Raw genomic sequence first — 17,053 nt, forward strand, 5'->3', positions numbered from 1 at the left:
AAGCTTCATCATCTAAACCCAATGAAGCAATGCTGATGTGACAGAGACATGAGTCAATACGAGTCCCCTGGAGAGACTCTACAAGTGTGGTGTGTGTCATATTACTGCGCTGATGAGCGAGTGTCACGCAACCTGTCAAGAACACGTCCAGCTCACAAACTCCAAAACTAAAATAAGAAGGAAAAAAGAGATTATATTTCACATAAAGACAATAAAGCCTTTTTTTGCATCATCATATTTTTTTTTCATGAGAATTAAGCTCCATCCCTTTTTTATTAATAATTATCATTATTAAAATGACTGTAATCCAATTTATTATTCAATTAATTGATCCATTGATAATTAAAATATCATCTTATTTTTTTTAATTTTTTTTTGCGTGATGGATGGACGGATATATATAAATAGAATTGTCATAATGCATCCAGTGATTTTTTTTAAACAATTATATGGTTAAAAAAACAATTTCTGAGCATAAATGTATAAATAATTGTATATTTATTTACTAACAGTATATATGAATATTTTAATTTTACTTCATTTAGAATAACATTTTATTTTATATTTTTACATAACAGTGAGAATAACATTTATTTATTTATTTATCAGTCATTGCAGTGAGAAAGAGATTCTTTATTGCATCCAAAAATGAAGCTTAATTTCCCTAATTCTTAATTTCTTTTGATTTGGGTTGTCAAATATGACCCCGACAGCACAGGGTTTGTAAGATTCACTAGTGTTACACAAACATAAACACTGAGTCAATAATTAATCTTTGCACCTGTTCCTGTACGGTCAGCTGGTGATGTGGAACATGACGTCATCATTCCACACGGAGACCGCATGGGAAGGTGCGTTTCCGTAGCCAATATTACGGGATCGGGGAACAGACGGTTTCCATGATGGATAAACAGAAAGAGTGACTCATGGCTAGACGAGCACATATATGGATCTGTCCTCCATGGGCACACGACTCGACCCTGCTTTCCCAGCGCAAGCTGATCGTACCCACACCAAACCACACCAAACCACTGCACAAGCACATGCTAAAAAAAGGAAGTCCTAAGTTGTTTCTCATCTGCCCAGACAGACATTAGACATTAGTTGAGCGGAATAAATCGCCCGCCGCAGCCTCGGTTCCTCATTCGGGAGAGCGGCAGGTTTTTATTTTGACCAGTTGTCTTTGGCCTGCTCTTGGATGTCTAGGAACCATCTATGGAAACAGCCTGGAAATGTAAAAAAAAAAAAAAAAGTAATCTTATGCTGTCAAAAGAACCGACAGTGAATATCAACAGGAAATATCCACAAATGGAGATGATGCAACAGGGCTGGATGACGTTTCCGAGCTCTACACGGGTAAAAATAACCGGAGGAAAGGCAAATCAAATCTCAATTGTTTCTCCAAAAAAAAACTCTAGAGGGCCTGGCGATGACTTAAAATGACTAATCAAGCATTAAAATGATGCAAAAACTAAAAATCAAGATTTTTCTTATTTTAATTCACCTTATATATATATAAGGGTGAATTAAAATAAGAAAAATCTTGATTTTTAGTTTTTGCATATATATATATATATATATATATATATATATATATATATATATATATATATATATATATATATATATATAGCGTGATATAAAAATGTGATTGTTAGACCTGGACAAGTCATGCAAACTAGTAAAAAGGTTATTAGTAAAACGAAATAGGCATTTTTAATATAAATATACAATTTTATAGTTAACCCAAGATCTTAAAATACTTTATTGGGTTGAAGTTGTGACCAATCCTTAATTTTCATCCATTAAATAATAATTTTCTTTTGCAAAAGTCAATGGGACCTTTCTCAAATACTCGTGTGGACTTTGGAGTCAGAAAGGTTGAGAAGCACTGATAGAGATGAGTCTAAACAGAGACTTCTGATTAATATCCTGCTTTCCGGGAGAAAATGACCCCAGATATTATTCAGTAGCCTATAATTTATGTAACATAATATTATTTTTGGCCCTATGAGAAAAAAGTTAAAAAAAAAAAAAAGAAGGTCTCAAACATATTTATTTATTTTATTTTGAAACATCACATGAACATGTTCCATGAGTATGAATATTAATATTCTTTAACCACATTTCTCACTACCATAGTGTTCAGGCCATTTACTTTAGATTTTTTGTACTTCTTGTGATTCTCAATGGTGATAAACTAAAAAAAAAATACTGTATTTTCAGTAAAGCTGCTTTGAAACCAAATGTATTGTGAAAAGAGCTATACAAATAAATGTGAATTGAAATTGAATTACTTTTATACGATTCCTTAACATTAAATTGCAATTCAACAAATACCATTATTGCATATAAATACCATAATTGTTTATATTTTTTTGCATTTAAAGTTGATTCTTTTTTGCATCCTAAAAATAAGCCTTTCTGTTCCTGAGCTTGTTGAGATCTACGTGCTTAAAAATAACCAGAGGAAAGAAAATCATATAATGAGAACTCTTTAAAATTGTTGAGTTGTTTCAGCGATGACACTAAACAGAGGAAATGGAGACTTCTTTCTGTCAGAAGAAAATGACCCCTGTAATCTCATATATCATATGCCTCAAAAGTTATATCCTAAAAGAAGATATCCCAAAAGTCACTGATCTCAATATGAATGTCAAACACTTCAATTCCTAATAAAATGCATAACTGATCTCCTGAGCTATGAAGGAGCGACAGCTGAGCATTTTCCCTTTGGTAAAACTGGTTTAAATAATGATATACGCAATATCAATCACTGCATGCGCTGCGACAATACCACAAAAACATGTCATATTTTGAAAATATGTTAAACGCATTAAACAATGTAAATCTAGCATTATGGGTTCTTTCGACGAATCCACAAAAGCGTCAGGAATTCAGGGCCGTCTGGAGCTGGTGTGTGTGTGTGTGTGTGTGTGTCTGTGCCTCCATTTTATGTTAATGAAGCAGTAATGCGTCCATTCTGTGGCAATAACTCACGCATGTCAGATCTGTCCTCTCTCTCTCTCTCTCTCTCTCTGTCTCTCTCGAACCATAATCATCATCCTGAAGACCTTCACATACCTGTGATCTGCCCCTACATGAGGTGTGTGTGTGTGTGTGTGTGTGAGAATGTGTGCGTGTGTGAGAGTGTGAGTGTATGTGAGTGTGTGTAAATGTATGTGTGTGAGTGCATGTGTGAATGAGTGTATGTGAGTGTAAGTGTGTGTGTGAGTGCATGTGTGAATGAGTGTATGTGTGAGTTTATGTTAGTATGTGTGTGTGTGTGTGTGTGAGTGTGTGTGTGTGTGTGTGTGTGTGTGTGTGTGTGTGTGTGTGTGTGTGTGTGTGTGTGTGTGTGTGTGTGTGTGAGTGAGTGAGTGAGTGTGTGTGTGTGTGTGTGTGTGTGTGTGTGTGTGTGTGTGTGTGTGTGTGTGTGTGTGTGTGAGAGAGAGTGTGTGGTGTGTGAGAATGTGTGCATGTGTGTTAGTGAGAGTGTGTGTGTGTGTGAGAATGTGTGCGTGTGTGTTAGAGAGTGTGTGTGTGTATGTGCGTGTGTGTAAGTGTATGTGTGTGAGTGTGTGTATGTGAGTGTAACTGTGTGTTTGAGTGCATGTGTGAATGAGTGTATGTGTGAGGTTATGTAAGTATGTGTGTGTGTGTGTGTGTGTGTGTGTGTGTGTGTGTGTGTGTGTGTGTGTGTGTGTGTTTGTGTGTGTGTGTGTGTGAGTGTATGTCTGTGAGTGCGTGTGTGAATGTCTGTGAGTGTGTGCGTATATGTGTGTGAGTGAGTGTATGTGAGTGTGTGTTTTTTGTTTAAGTGTATGTGAGAGTGTGTGTGTGTGCGTGTGTGTGAGTGTGTGTGTGAGTGAATGCGATTGTGTGTGAGAGTGAGAGTGTATGCGAGTGTGTGTTTGTGTTCCTCGCAGTTTATGGCTGATTTGGCGTGTCGCTCCTTTCTTCACCTCTAAGCGGAGCTGGAATTTACTTAGATGATTATCAGTCTCTTTTCCACTGGGACACGACCTGTGTGCACTGCAAAAAAATGCTCTTCCTCAGTATTTTTGCCTTGTTTACCTGTACAAATTTCTTTGTCAAGAGTGTATGTCAAGTTAAGTAACCTTCATTTACAGTATATAGCGCTTTTTACAATACAGAAAGCAGCTTTACAGAGATAATAGGAAGTTAAAGTAACAGAGATTGTATGTATGGAAAAGCAAGAACTAGACGTTTTAACTCCAACTACATCTAAAAGAAAATCTGAGTGGTACTTGCTTGGGCAAAACCTGTCGTCATGGTGCTAGGATGTTGTGGATGGTTGCCAGGGTGTTACTATGTGGTTACTAAGGAGGTATGGAAGGTTGCTAGGTGGTTTCTCACTGGTCAAAGTGAAAAGAGTTGTCATCACTGGGTCTCTTCTTCAATGACTATCTGTGGGATTTATTAGCAGTGCTGATGAGACCAGAGACACTAGATGTCAGTGTTGGGTTTGAGCTCTTCAACTCATTTACACCTTCTGTTCAACACAAACTCAAAATGATTGATTATATTTAGTGATGGTTGCCAAGTCAAGCATACTAATCTGATCATACTTCGTGTAAGTGATGTGAACAAACCTCTAAAAAAAGTGAGTGATTTAATGTGCAAGGTGCTTTATAAACAAACAAATAAACAAGAACAAAAAAACAACAATAGAGAACATCTCATGAGCCTCAGAGAAAAATCCTAGAAACCATGTGGAACACCTTAGCAACACCCTAGCAACCACACAGCAATAAACTAAAACAGAACACCTTAGAAAGTGCAAAACAACATAATAGAAAACCACCTATAACACCCAAGCAACCATAGTACAGAACTACACCCTGGAAACCATCAAGAAACACCATAAGAACTGCATAGCAACACCCTGGCAACCACATAGAAATATGCTAAAAACACCTAAACACCCTAGGAACTGCAAAACACCCTGGCAACCACATAGAAGGCCATAGCAACTCCCTAGAAACTAGGGGTGTAAATCGGAGCCTACATGACGATTCGATACGATACCGATTTCTTAAGCCAACGATTTGATTATTTTCGATACTTCAGAATTCCCCGCGATACGATTCAATAATCGATATTTTTACATGATATCTATTAAGTTTCAAATAAATCAACGAAAATGTTTATAATTTGCCTTTTATTGAGAATACAGGAACAGTATTCTATTCACATAATGTGTATGTTGTGCTCAATGCACTACAAATAGAACAGCAAATATAACAGTTACTGCATACAGTTCAAAACTTGATTCAATCGAATCCTGGTGCGTTTCCGTGCATCTTACATCATCGCAAACGTGCACGACGCATGATAGAAAACAGACCGCGGGTCAATATATTGTATTGTTTGTTTTTTTTGGTGCTATTATGCACAGCTGAGTGAACAACACCGGTTTACTGTGTGCCGCATTTGGCTGTTTGCTGATTGCAAACGCAGGAGACAGTGGATTTCCATTAATTTGTTGCCCTGAGTCCACGCGCTATATGTGTGTGCATACACGGCAGACTCACTCTCACCCTTATCCAAGGTAAATTATCAACACTATCATCCCTTACATGTGTTTTATTTAACTAAATACATCATAATCAGCTAAAAAGCATGCACAGGTCACTTACTTCCTGAACAAGTGCGCACCCGAGTCCGTGATGCTTTCACATTCACGCGAGCCGCGGCACGGTTCGAGTGGGGACATTCTAAAACGCTTAACGTGAAAAACGCTTAACGTGGCTTACTGCACTAAGACAGTGATATTAAAGGTCAAACTCAGTACACATCATATTATTAAACCATACTATGTATAAAAAAATAAGATGAGCCCAGAATATGAACGCAACGCGTTTAATTACACGTTAAGCATTTTCTTCCCATAGAAAACCGTTATAAGAAAACGCTTAACGTGGCTTTTAATATCACTGCCTTAGTAGCCTACAGTAAGCCACGTTAAGCGTTTTCTTATAATGGTTTTCTATGGGAGGAAAACGCTTAACGTGTAATTAAACGCGTTGCGTTCATATTCTGGGCTCATCTGATTTTTTCATACATAGTATGGTTTATTAATATGATGTGTACCGAGTTTGGTCTTTCAATATCACTGTCTTGGTACAGTAAGCAACGTTAAGCGTTTTTCACGTTAAGCGTTTTAGAATGTCCCGTTCGAGTGCAACTGAACTCAGCGCACCTCCTCCAGGCAGTCTCGGGTTTGGTACCCCAGTGCGCACCCGAGTCCGCATGACAGACAGCGTTTACATAATTAGCGATTTTTCATGCGAACCGTGCCCGTTCCGTTCCGAGTTGGTGTGAAAGCACCCTATACTTTACAAGTAAGCTGTTGAAGTAGCCTTTTGTACACATTAGTGCCTGTTTGTTTACGTTAGTAACTGCTAGCTTGGAATTCGCCGACTAAGTGACTGAGGGTGCATTCACACTGGCAGTTTAGTTTGGTGACTAACTAATGTTAGCCCAGTGCATAACAACAATCGTTTGTACGCATATGAGCGGATGCTGAAAATAGACAGGCGGCGAAACATACACATTAATCGATACTCTTACGGATGCAGCGATGCATCGAATCGTCGGCTGTATAATCGATGCATCGATACGAATCGATTAATATTTACACTCCTACTAGAAACCACACAGCAATGTACAAAAAGCACATAAAACACCTAAGGAAGAGCAGAACAACACCCGTAAAAACACTTAGAACACCCTCGCCATCACATTATCAACACCATAGCAACCACATAGGAATATGTTAAAATACAATAAAAACAAAATGTAGGAACCGCAGAACACAAAATAAACACCCTAGCAACCACATAGCAATGAACCAAAAACACATCGAACACTTTAGGAAGCGCAAAACAACACCTTGGAAACCATCAAGAACACCCTAACAACTCCACAGGAACACCCTAACAACTACACAGCAACACCCTAACAACTAAATCGCAAGACACTAGCAACCACATAGTAAAGTACTAAAAACACATAGAACACTTTAGGAAGTGCGAAACAACACCTTGGAAACCATCGTGGACACCCTAACAACTACATAGCAACACCCTAGCAACCAAATAGTAAAGTACTAAAAACATAGAACACCTTAGGAAGTGCAGAACACCAACCTGGAAACCACATAAGCACCCTAGCAACCAAATTCAATGGAAGTTTAAACATCCACATCCACCCATCAGTGAAATCTCTGATGTATCATCTTTGTTTATAGTGTCTTATAGGAGATCAGTCCAGGGTGAGAGAGAGAGAGAGAGAGAGAGAGAGAGAGAGAGAGAGAGAGAGAGAGAGAGAGAGAGAGAGAGAGAGAGAGAGAGAGAGAGAGAGAGAGAGAGATTAATCACATTGTGGGAGATTCCTACAGAATGCCTGGAATCTAATCTCACACAGGAGGACTGGAGAATATTATTGGCTTGACCTTCCACTGTCTGTCTCTCACATATGACTGGGATGGTATCTAGGTGTCATGTTAGTATTGTGGTATGCTAACCTTAAAATGCAAATACAATAGTAATGGTATTGCAAGATATGAAATTAATCAAATCTTATTCATGGTCACATACATTAAAATACAACACACATACCACGCTAAGTTGCGTGTCAGTGCTACTAAATACATTTGGTTCACATGACCAAACCAAATATTCAGAAGCGAGAATTAAAAAAAAGACTAAAATCACCTAGCAACACCTTAGAAAGTGCTAAAAAACACTCTCGGAATCACTAAGGACACCATAGCAACACCTTAGAATTTTAGAATGTGATAAACCATTCAAAACACCTTAGGAACTGCAGAAACCCCTGACAACCACCTAAAACACCAACGCAACTCCTTAGGAACCACATAGCAATGTGCTAAAAACACTCAAAACACCTTGGTAACTGCCAAAAACCCTGTCAACCATATATGATACCATAGCAACACCATAGTAAACACATAGCAGTAGGTTCAAAACACTTATAAGGTGCAAAAAAACTCCCTGTAAATCACTTAAAAGCTAGAACACCCTAGCAACACCTTAGGAACCACACAGCAATGTACTAAAACACTAAAAACACCTTGGTAACTGCCAAAAACCCTGTCAACCATATATGATACCATAGCAACACCATAGTAAACACATAGCAGTAGGTTCAAAACACTTATAAGGTGCAAAAAAACTCCCTGTAAATCACTTGAAAGCTAGAACACCCTAGCAACACCTTAGGAACCACACAGCAATGTACTAAAACACTAAAAACACAGTAGTAACTGCAGAAACTCCAGACAACCATATAGGACACCATAGCAACACCCAAACAACCCCATAGCAATAGGTTAAAAACACTTAGAAGTGGAAACCACTTAGAACACCTTAGAAACTACATAGCAATGTAATAAAACACCCAAAACACCTTAGGAAAGGCAGAAACACCTGACAACCACATAGGACACCACCATAGCTACACCCTACCAACCATATAGCAATATGTTAAAAACAAACTTAGAAGTGGAAACCACTTAGAACACCCTAGCAACACCTTAGAAAAACAATCAAAACACCTTAGGAACTACAAATAAAACCAACAACCATTTAGGATACCATAGCAACACCCTAGCAACCACACAGTAATGTACTAAAACACATTTGTACTACAAGCGCACTTTAGTAAGTGCAACGCGGCACCCTGGGAACTATGTTTGAACAAAATTAAATGACAACAATAAACAGTAATAATATACAACAATAATAATAATTTTAATAATCAATGAAAAAAAATTCAAAATTATCTAGGTTTAAATTGTAATCTGTTAATCAAATGATCATATTGCCTTAAAAAAACTGCCAAAAAAGCTTAACAGACATGCTGATGAGATTTTTCATGATCCTGGTATCATCACATCCACGTCTCCTTATATTTTCCTCTTCACATCATTCAATTTCCCTTGTGCCTCAAACTTCACCAAACCCTCATCCTCTAAAAATCCTCCCCCAACATCTCTCCGTTCCTCCCTTCCAAATCCTTATCGTGCAAATTAACGCATCAGTCAAAGCTGACGTGATTATCAGGACGGGTTATCGCCTCCTGTCGGTCTGCATTTGGCTGTTTGGAGCTCCAGAGGGCAAAAGCTCATTCACAAGAAGGTAAAGTGCTATTCCTCTTAGACAGTCACATTAACACTGTTAGCCATTTCTGTAACAGATATCTGGCAAAAAAGGATCATGTGCAAAAAAAACAAACAAAAAAAAAATCATGAAATTTACATTTCGTTTTTGCTTTTAAAAGTGGTTTGAAATTCAATACATGTCATCTGACCTACATCTAAACATTCATGCTAATTTCTGTAGCACTGAAAAAGTTTATAAAACTCCGCCATTGACAAACAGATACAGTAAAACAGTAATATTGTGAAATATTATTACAATTTAAAATAGTTGTTTTCTATGTGAATATACAGTATGTTAAACTGTAATTTATGTATGAATGAATGAATTTAGTGTATGTATTTGCTTTAATTATAAGCTTAAAACTCACTTATTTACTGTGGATTTTAAGAATGAATGAATTCTTTATTTTTGTTATCTTATTTTATAGATTGTAACTGGTTTGCTCATATGTATTTATTATAATGCTATGCTCTGTACAGCACTTTGGTCAAACTTGGGTTGTTTTGAAATGTGCTTGATAAATATGAATGAATGAATGGATAAATGGATGAATTAATGAATTAATGGATAAATGGATGAATTAATGAATGAATGGATAAATGAATAAATGAATATTTGGAATTAGTGGAAAATGTCAGTTTTCTCTTCTAGGTCAACTACTATTTAGGCAGAGCAAAAATTTGAAGAGAATCGTGGATATTCTTATATCTCAGTATCTGAATAAAAGCACATCTGGGTTTGCCATTGCCACAATAACACAAGAAAACACGTTAAGTATGATGATCAACTGGACAGTGCTTTATGCATTTTCAAAATCATGCAAATATGCTTTACAAAACCAATTCCAGGACACCTGCTGATTGGCTAGTGTTTTCAGTGGTCCCGGACTCTATAAAGACGTTTCTGGGTGCAGTGGCAGCGACTCGTCACGCAGGAAACCGTGATTACACTCTGGTTTGTGGAATAGCAATTATGTGAACACTGGCCTGTAATCTGTGGGATTTCCATGATACAGTGTGTGTGTGTGTGTGTGTGTGTGTGTGTGTGTGTGTGTGTGTGTGTGTGTGTGTGTGTGTGTGTGTGTGTGTGTGTGTGTGTGTGTGTGTGTGTGTGTGTGTGTGGGGCACATGAGAGATGGAAACACTCTCGCTTTTCCTTCTGCTTGGGTGAAGCAGTGGTCCGTGACACATTAGAGAGCTTCATATTTCCTATGGCAGGATCCAAAACGGTGAAACAGTGGCAGTGACAAATCATATTTGCATAGTTAGTTCACAGACACACTGTAGATCAACCAGAAAACCTTTATAGTTTGCAAATACAAATGTTCTAGAACCTAGAATGTGACTAACTCTAGATGGTGATTCAGTGCAGTAATTGTTCAGGAAGACTAAACCTATTAAAAATAATTTATGGAAATGAAATAAGGCTGAAATAAATAAAAAATTTAAAAAAAATTATTAGATTAAAAAAAAACTAAACTTAAAAAAATTTCCACTGCAACTTACTAAAACAAATAAATGAAATAATAAACCAACTCGAACACCATAGAAACACCCTAGCAACTACACAACAATGTACTAAAATACATAGAACACTTTAGGAAGTGAAAACAACATACTGTTAACCATCTAGAGCACCATTGAAACACCCTATTAACTGCACAACAATGTACTAAAATACATAGAACACTTTAGGAAGTGTAGAACAACATCCTGGCAACCACCTAAAAACCCATAGAAACACCCTAGCAACTACACAACAATATACTAAAACGCATAGAACTCTTTAGAAAGTGCAGAACAACACCCTGGTAACCACCTAGAACACAATGGAAACACCCTAGTAACTACACAACAATGTAATAAAATACATAGAACACTTTAGGAAGTGTAGAACAACATCCTGGTAACCACCTAGAGCACCATGGAAACACACTAGCAACTACACAACAATGTACTAAAACACAAATAACACTTTAGGAAGAGCAAAACAACACCCTTGTAACCACCTAGAACACCATGGAAACACCCTAGTAACTACACAGCAATGTAATAAAATACATAGAACACTTTAGGAAGTGTAGAACAACATCCTGGTAACCACCTAGAGCACCATGGAAACACACTAGCAACTACACAACAATGTACTAAAACTAAAATAACACTTTAGGAAGTGCAGAACAACACCCTGGTAACCACCTAGAACACAATGGAAACACCCTAGTAACTACACAACAATGTAATAAAATACATAGAACACTTTAGGAAGTGTAGAACAACATCCTGGTAACCACCTAGAGCACCATGGAAACACACTAGCAACTACACAACAATGTACTAAAACACAAATAACACTTTAGGAAGAGCAAAACAACACCCTTGTAACCACCTAGAACACCATGGAAACACCCTAGTAACTACACAACAATGTACTAAAACACATAGAACACTTTAGGAAGTGAAAGCAACATCCTGGCAACCACCTAAAACACAATAGAAACACCCTAGCAACTACACAACAATGTACTAAAACACATAGAACACTTTAGGAAGTGAAAGCAACATCCTGGCAACCACCTAAAACACAATAGAAACACCCTAGCAACTACACAACAATGTACTAAAACACATAGAACACTTTAGGAAGTGCAGAACAACATCCTGGCAACCACCTAAAACACCATAGAAACACTCTAGTAACTACACAACAATTTACTAAAACACATAGAACACTTTAGGAAGTGAAAACAACATCCTGGCAACCACCTAAAACACCATAGAAACACCCTAGCAACTACACAACAATGTACTAAAATACATAGAACACTTTAGGAAGTGCAGAACAACATCCTGGCAACCACCTAAAACACCCTAGGAACTACACAACAATGTGCTAAGATACATAGAACACTTTAGGAAGTGCAGAACAACATCCTGTCAACCACCTAAAACACCATAGAAACACCCTAGTAACTACACAACAATTTACTAAAACACATAGAACACTTTAGGAAGTGAAAAGAACATCCTGGCAACCACCTAAAACACCATAGAAACACCCTAGCAACTACACAACAATGTACTAAAATACATAGAACACTTTAGGAAGTGCAGAGCAACATCCTGGCAACCACCTAAAACACCATAGAAACACCCTCGCAACTACACAACAATATACTTAAACACATAGAACACATTAAGGAAGTAAAAAAAACATCCTGGCAACCACCTAGAACACCATAGAAACACCCTAGCAACAACACATAGAACACATTAAGGAAGTAAAAAAAACATCCTGGCAACCACCTAGAACACCATAGAAACACCCTAGCAACTACACAACAATGTACTAAAAAACAATGAACACCTTAGGAATGGGAAAACACCACCATAGAAACCACAACACCATGGCAACCACCTATAACAAAATAGAAACATCCTAGCAACCATATAGTAATGTACTAAAAACGAACAGAACACTTTAGGACATGCAAAATCATCTAGAACACCCTATCAACTGCATAGCAACACTGAAATAAAGTTGAATTAAAGCTATATATAAATATTGGGCAATATAATGGCAACAGCACATAACAAAATGACCCAGAAAGATGATTTTCTATCAGGCTGCACCTTTGAAAACGCGTTCCCACAGTTCTAACAGAGATCTGATAGATGTTGTCTTTGACTAGAGTAAAGTTCATCTCGACTCTTTGACCCTACCCAGACACCGTATTCATCCAAACAGGCCACATTGAGCCCGTTGCCGAGGTGAGCTGGACTCTCTGGCAGGACTTCAAACTTGGCATAACAAACTGCCATTGTAACTTCCTGTCTTTAATCTGGGAGATCAATGCATGTGTCTTTCTTAATCAAAACTCCCACAGCGCACACACACACGCGGTAGTCGTTTTGATCTCAGTCTATTTTCAATGGGCTGTTTGATATGGGATAATATCTAACCTGAGCGAGGTGACTTGTGTAATTAAGGTGTGCACCTGTGCATGCCAGAGCAGCCCGTCCCGATTCAGTCCCAAGTCCGTCATGGATCACTAGAAAAAAAAAGATAAATGATTGCAAAAATAAACCATTTCTCACTCTATATTAAAGACTAAATCAAATTATAAATTTTTACTAGTGGTGTCAAAATATAGCGCTGATCAAAAATGTATGCACCTCTTGATGAAAATAATATCACAGCATTTATTTTCATCAAGAGGTGCATCAATGTTTAATGGAAGCTTGTTTCCGCCACAGAATAAAACATTTTAAAAGATAATTGCAACTTTTTATCTCACAAAATTGCGAGTTTATATCATGCAATTCTGACTTTATATCTTGCAATTCTGAGAAATAATGTCAGAATTGCGTGATATAGTCGCAATTGCGTGTTATAAAGTCAGAATTGTGAGAAATAAACTCGCATTTGCAAGTTTATAAAGTCCAATTTGAAAGACTTTTTTCCTCAGAATTGTTAATATCCCACAATTTTTACTTTATAACACGCAATTGCGACTTAATATAATGCAATTCTCACTTTATATCTCCCAATTGCTTGTTATAAAGTCAGAATGTTTATTCAAATATAAACATGCAATTCTGAGAAAAAAAGTTCGCAATTCTGACTTTATAACTCGCAACTGCGACTTTATATGACGCAATTCTGATGTAAACTCGCAAGTGTAGGAAATAAAGTCAAAATTGTGAGATAAAAAAAGTTTTTTATTCTGTGGCGGAAACGAGCTTCCATAATTTTTGCTCCAGATCTTGTATTGTCAATGTAAGAGTCCAGGGTAGGGTTGCACCAGCCGTTCATAAGTTCTTTCTTAAATTGCAACGTAAAGTCCACACTAGAGGCTTAGTAACTACTAGCTAGTTTGTAACTAACTGTGTACTATATTCCGTTGCACCATTTGTTCGTAAGGCAGAACGTAGCTAGTAGGTCGTAAGCTCTCCGTAAAGTAATGCGTAGTCGCATATTATGACGTTTAGCCTCGATGAACCAGTAGCAGCCTTCAAATACGTGAGCAGAAGTTGTGTTGCATTGCCGTGAATTTCAGTTTATCCTTCATTCTAACAACTTTTACCTCACGTTACTAACGGTAAAAATAAGTTTCCATCAAAAACGATACTTGATCATAACTTAAGTGTTTTTATATGTAAATAACATTCAGAAACTGTATTTGAAATGAAATAAGCATCAATAAATAAATATTGATACACAAAACATAAGATATTAGTACGTTTATGGATTATGACTGATATTTGATATGCACAACATGGAGCGATGCACACAGCGGTTTAGGACGGGTTGGTGTTAAAGAGCCGCTAACAAAGTTATCTTTTCACATAATGTTCTTTCTCTTTAAAGGTAAGCGAGTGTAAATGTCAGCATTATCATATATGTCTAAAGAATTGAAGTCTGTCAGGTAAAAGAAGAGCTTATTGACGTAGTTTACTGTCTGATATTTTATTCCAACCGTTACTCCTGATCGGAGGCTGCCGTAAATATTTAGTTGTAACGTAGAGTTACGTTTAAACTAAGTTTAAAGGTGCAACGTAAAAATATTTAGTAGTTCGTAAGTTGTAACTTAGTTCCCATTTACGTCAAAACTAGGCTAAGTTGTAATTTACGCACAGCTGGTGCAACCGGCCCCTCAGCACTCTTAAATAAATTTAAATCTAAATAAATTATTTTATTCATCAAAATGGACCTAAAATTGTGCAAACTTAGCTAAAGTGACTGTTTTGAAAAAGTACATTATTAAAAACATAATTTTAGCTAAAGTATTTGTATCAATAATGTGTGTCTGTGGGGTAAAAGGCCCACCTCAAAATCTCATACATTTATAAGAATTTTAAACAAACAAACCCCTTTTATGATTTATTTTCACCCAAATTCGGTTGCTCCATCACTGTTGAATAACACAGGGATTTCTGTCCGGAAGAGTGTTTCCGTCAGGCTCTGCTCAAGAGATGCTGGGCTGTTGTGTTTGGTTTGCCGAGTGTAAACCTGCTTGTGTTTGAGGGTCTTCACACACCGGTGCCGGTGTTGCTGAGAAACAACTGGACTTTTCGCATGTTTTCAAGACACATGCGGAGGAACTATATCTGAAAGACAAAGTCTGATACTGTTACAACGGATGACAAATATTTATTAACCAACTTGAGTTTTCCAGGGTTTGCCTGATAACAAATCATTGGTTCATGTATTGCTAACATTCAGTTTAATAGTGCCTTTTCTGAAATTTCTATTGGATTCTTAACTATTTACCAGACAAAGTATGTTTTTCCATCTTAAGGTAAATTAACATAAAATAAAATGTTGGCATATACTGATTGTGTTCTGATAGGAACTTTTCATTACAATTGATTTGATTGAATGATTTTTAGTGTTAAGGATTTGTTCAAATCACTACAGTGCCTAGCGTAAGTGAACACACCCATGCTAAAGTTGACTAAAATGAGCAATAAAAAAATCATCTTTTGGAAATTGATCTTAATGCCTTAATTTAAAAAATGAGGAAAAATCCAACCTTTAAGGACACCAGTTTTCTTTGTGAAAGAATAATGTATCATAAATAAATAAATGTTCTTCCTTAAGCCTTGTGTTATGTTGCGGGTCAATTTGACCCGTTTCGATTTTCTAGTTGTTGGAAGTACTGGTTAACCTTTGTTTTTTTTCTTGATATTTTGTGACTTTTTCTCATTTATCATGATGGACATGCATGCAAAGTTTCAACATGCTGATGTGTTTTGACATATACAAACAACATTACTGTTACGTTCGTGACGTTCGCGGGTCAATTTGACCCATCATAGACAGCCATTCAAAAGCAACTGTACAGACACAAAATAAAAACATTTATTTTCTGTATGTCAGGGCACTTCAACTCCAGTTCTAACGTGCACGTGCATCTAAAAGTGCTCTAACCCTAACCAAACACACTTGAAAAAGCTAAAATTACAGTGTTCAGAATTATTTGCAAATTACAGATGAAAATCTTTGTCAGACACAGATAGTAAAATAAGCTCTCATTTCAAAATTCAAGATATCTAAAATATCTAGCTTTTAACCAAACTTTTATGTAGGATTTTCAAAGGCAGCTTCACAGAGCCAAAAAATAAATAAAAAACATTTATTTGATGTATGTTTTTGTTATGTTTGGTTTCTCACTTCCCAGTGAGTGAATAATGAAACTAGGAAAATAGGTCTTAGGAAACTAGGGAAAGTTAACTTAGGAGTGTTTTGTTCAGTTAAGATATTCAAAGCATATAATGTAAAAAAAAAAAAAAAAAAAAAGTAAAACAAATTTATATGCAAAAAAAGTCAGTATACTGTTTATTTTCCAATTATGTCATAACAAAAATGTTTTAAAAAATGTTTTAAAAACATTTTCATAAATCATATTTTCAGATATAATGTTTGACAAATGTTGATATTAAAAGTTTATAGTTTGTATCTAAATCTTTGTTGTTTTTCATATTGTGATTTTTGAGGAATTGTATTGAATCCAATTAGAGTCAATTTGACCCGGTCCATAAGGGGAGTACACAGAAATCGAACAGAACACAAGGGTTAAAATACAGGTTGCATAAGTGCATTTAGTCAACTTTAGTATGGGTGTGTTTACTTATGCTAGGCACTGTATCAGCAATAGTAATGGTGATGATTAACTAAATAAACACTCTTTTCTGTGTATTTTATGTGGATAAATCATAATAAACAATTAAACAGGTGCCTTTTCTGAATTTGAGTATATTTCTTTTAGATTTATGAGACAAAGAGACAAAGTATACTTTTCCATCTTAAGGTAAATTAATCAAAAATAATATATTGCC

General features: G+C 36.5%; 2 long non-coding RNA genes across 3 annotated transcripts in view; both read right to left on the reverse strand.

Moving 5' to 3' along the window:
* Nucleotides 1-596: 596 nt before the first annotated feature.
* LOC143719384 (uncharacterized) overlaps nucleotides 597-17,053 on the reverse strand; it is a 44,281-nt gene continuing 27,824 nt past the window's right edge. For both annotated transcript variants that reach the window (XR_013196486.1, XR_013196487.1), the window contains 3 exons: nucleotides 15,084-15,322; nucleotides 13,210-13,263; nucleotides 597-1,226 (listed from right to left, as the gene is read on the reverse strand). This is a non-coding gene — a long non-coding RNA (uncharacterized LOC143719384). The remainder of the gene's footprint in view (nucleotides 1,227-13,209; nucleotides 13,264-15,083; nucleotides 15,323-17,053) is intronic.
* LOC143719383 (uncharacterized) lies at nucleotides 10,654-12,077 on the reverse strand. Its single transcript, XR_013196485.1, has 3 exons — nucleotides 11,695-12,077; nucleotides 10,936-11,410; nucleotides 10,654-10,746 (listed from the first exon to the last, which is right to left on the reverse strand). It is a non-coding gene; the product is annotated as an uncharacterized LOC143719383 (long non-coding RNA).

This window comes from Siphateles boraxobius, unplaced genomic scaffold (assembly GCF_051911475.1).
Source record: "Siphateles boraxobius isolate OS27281-9 unplaced genomic scaffold, OSU_SipBor_1 62, whole genome shotgun sequence".
In the NCBI taxonomy this organism is placed as follows: Eukaryota; Metazoa; Chordata; class Actinopteri; order Cypriniformes; family Leuciscidae; genus Siphateles; species Siphateles boraxobius.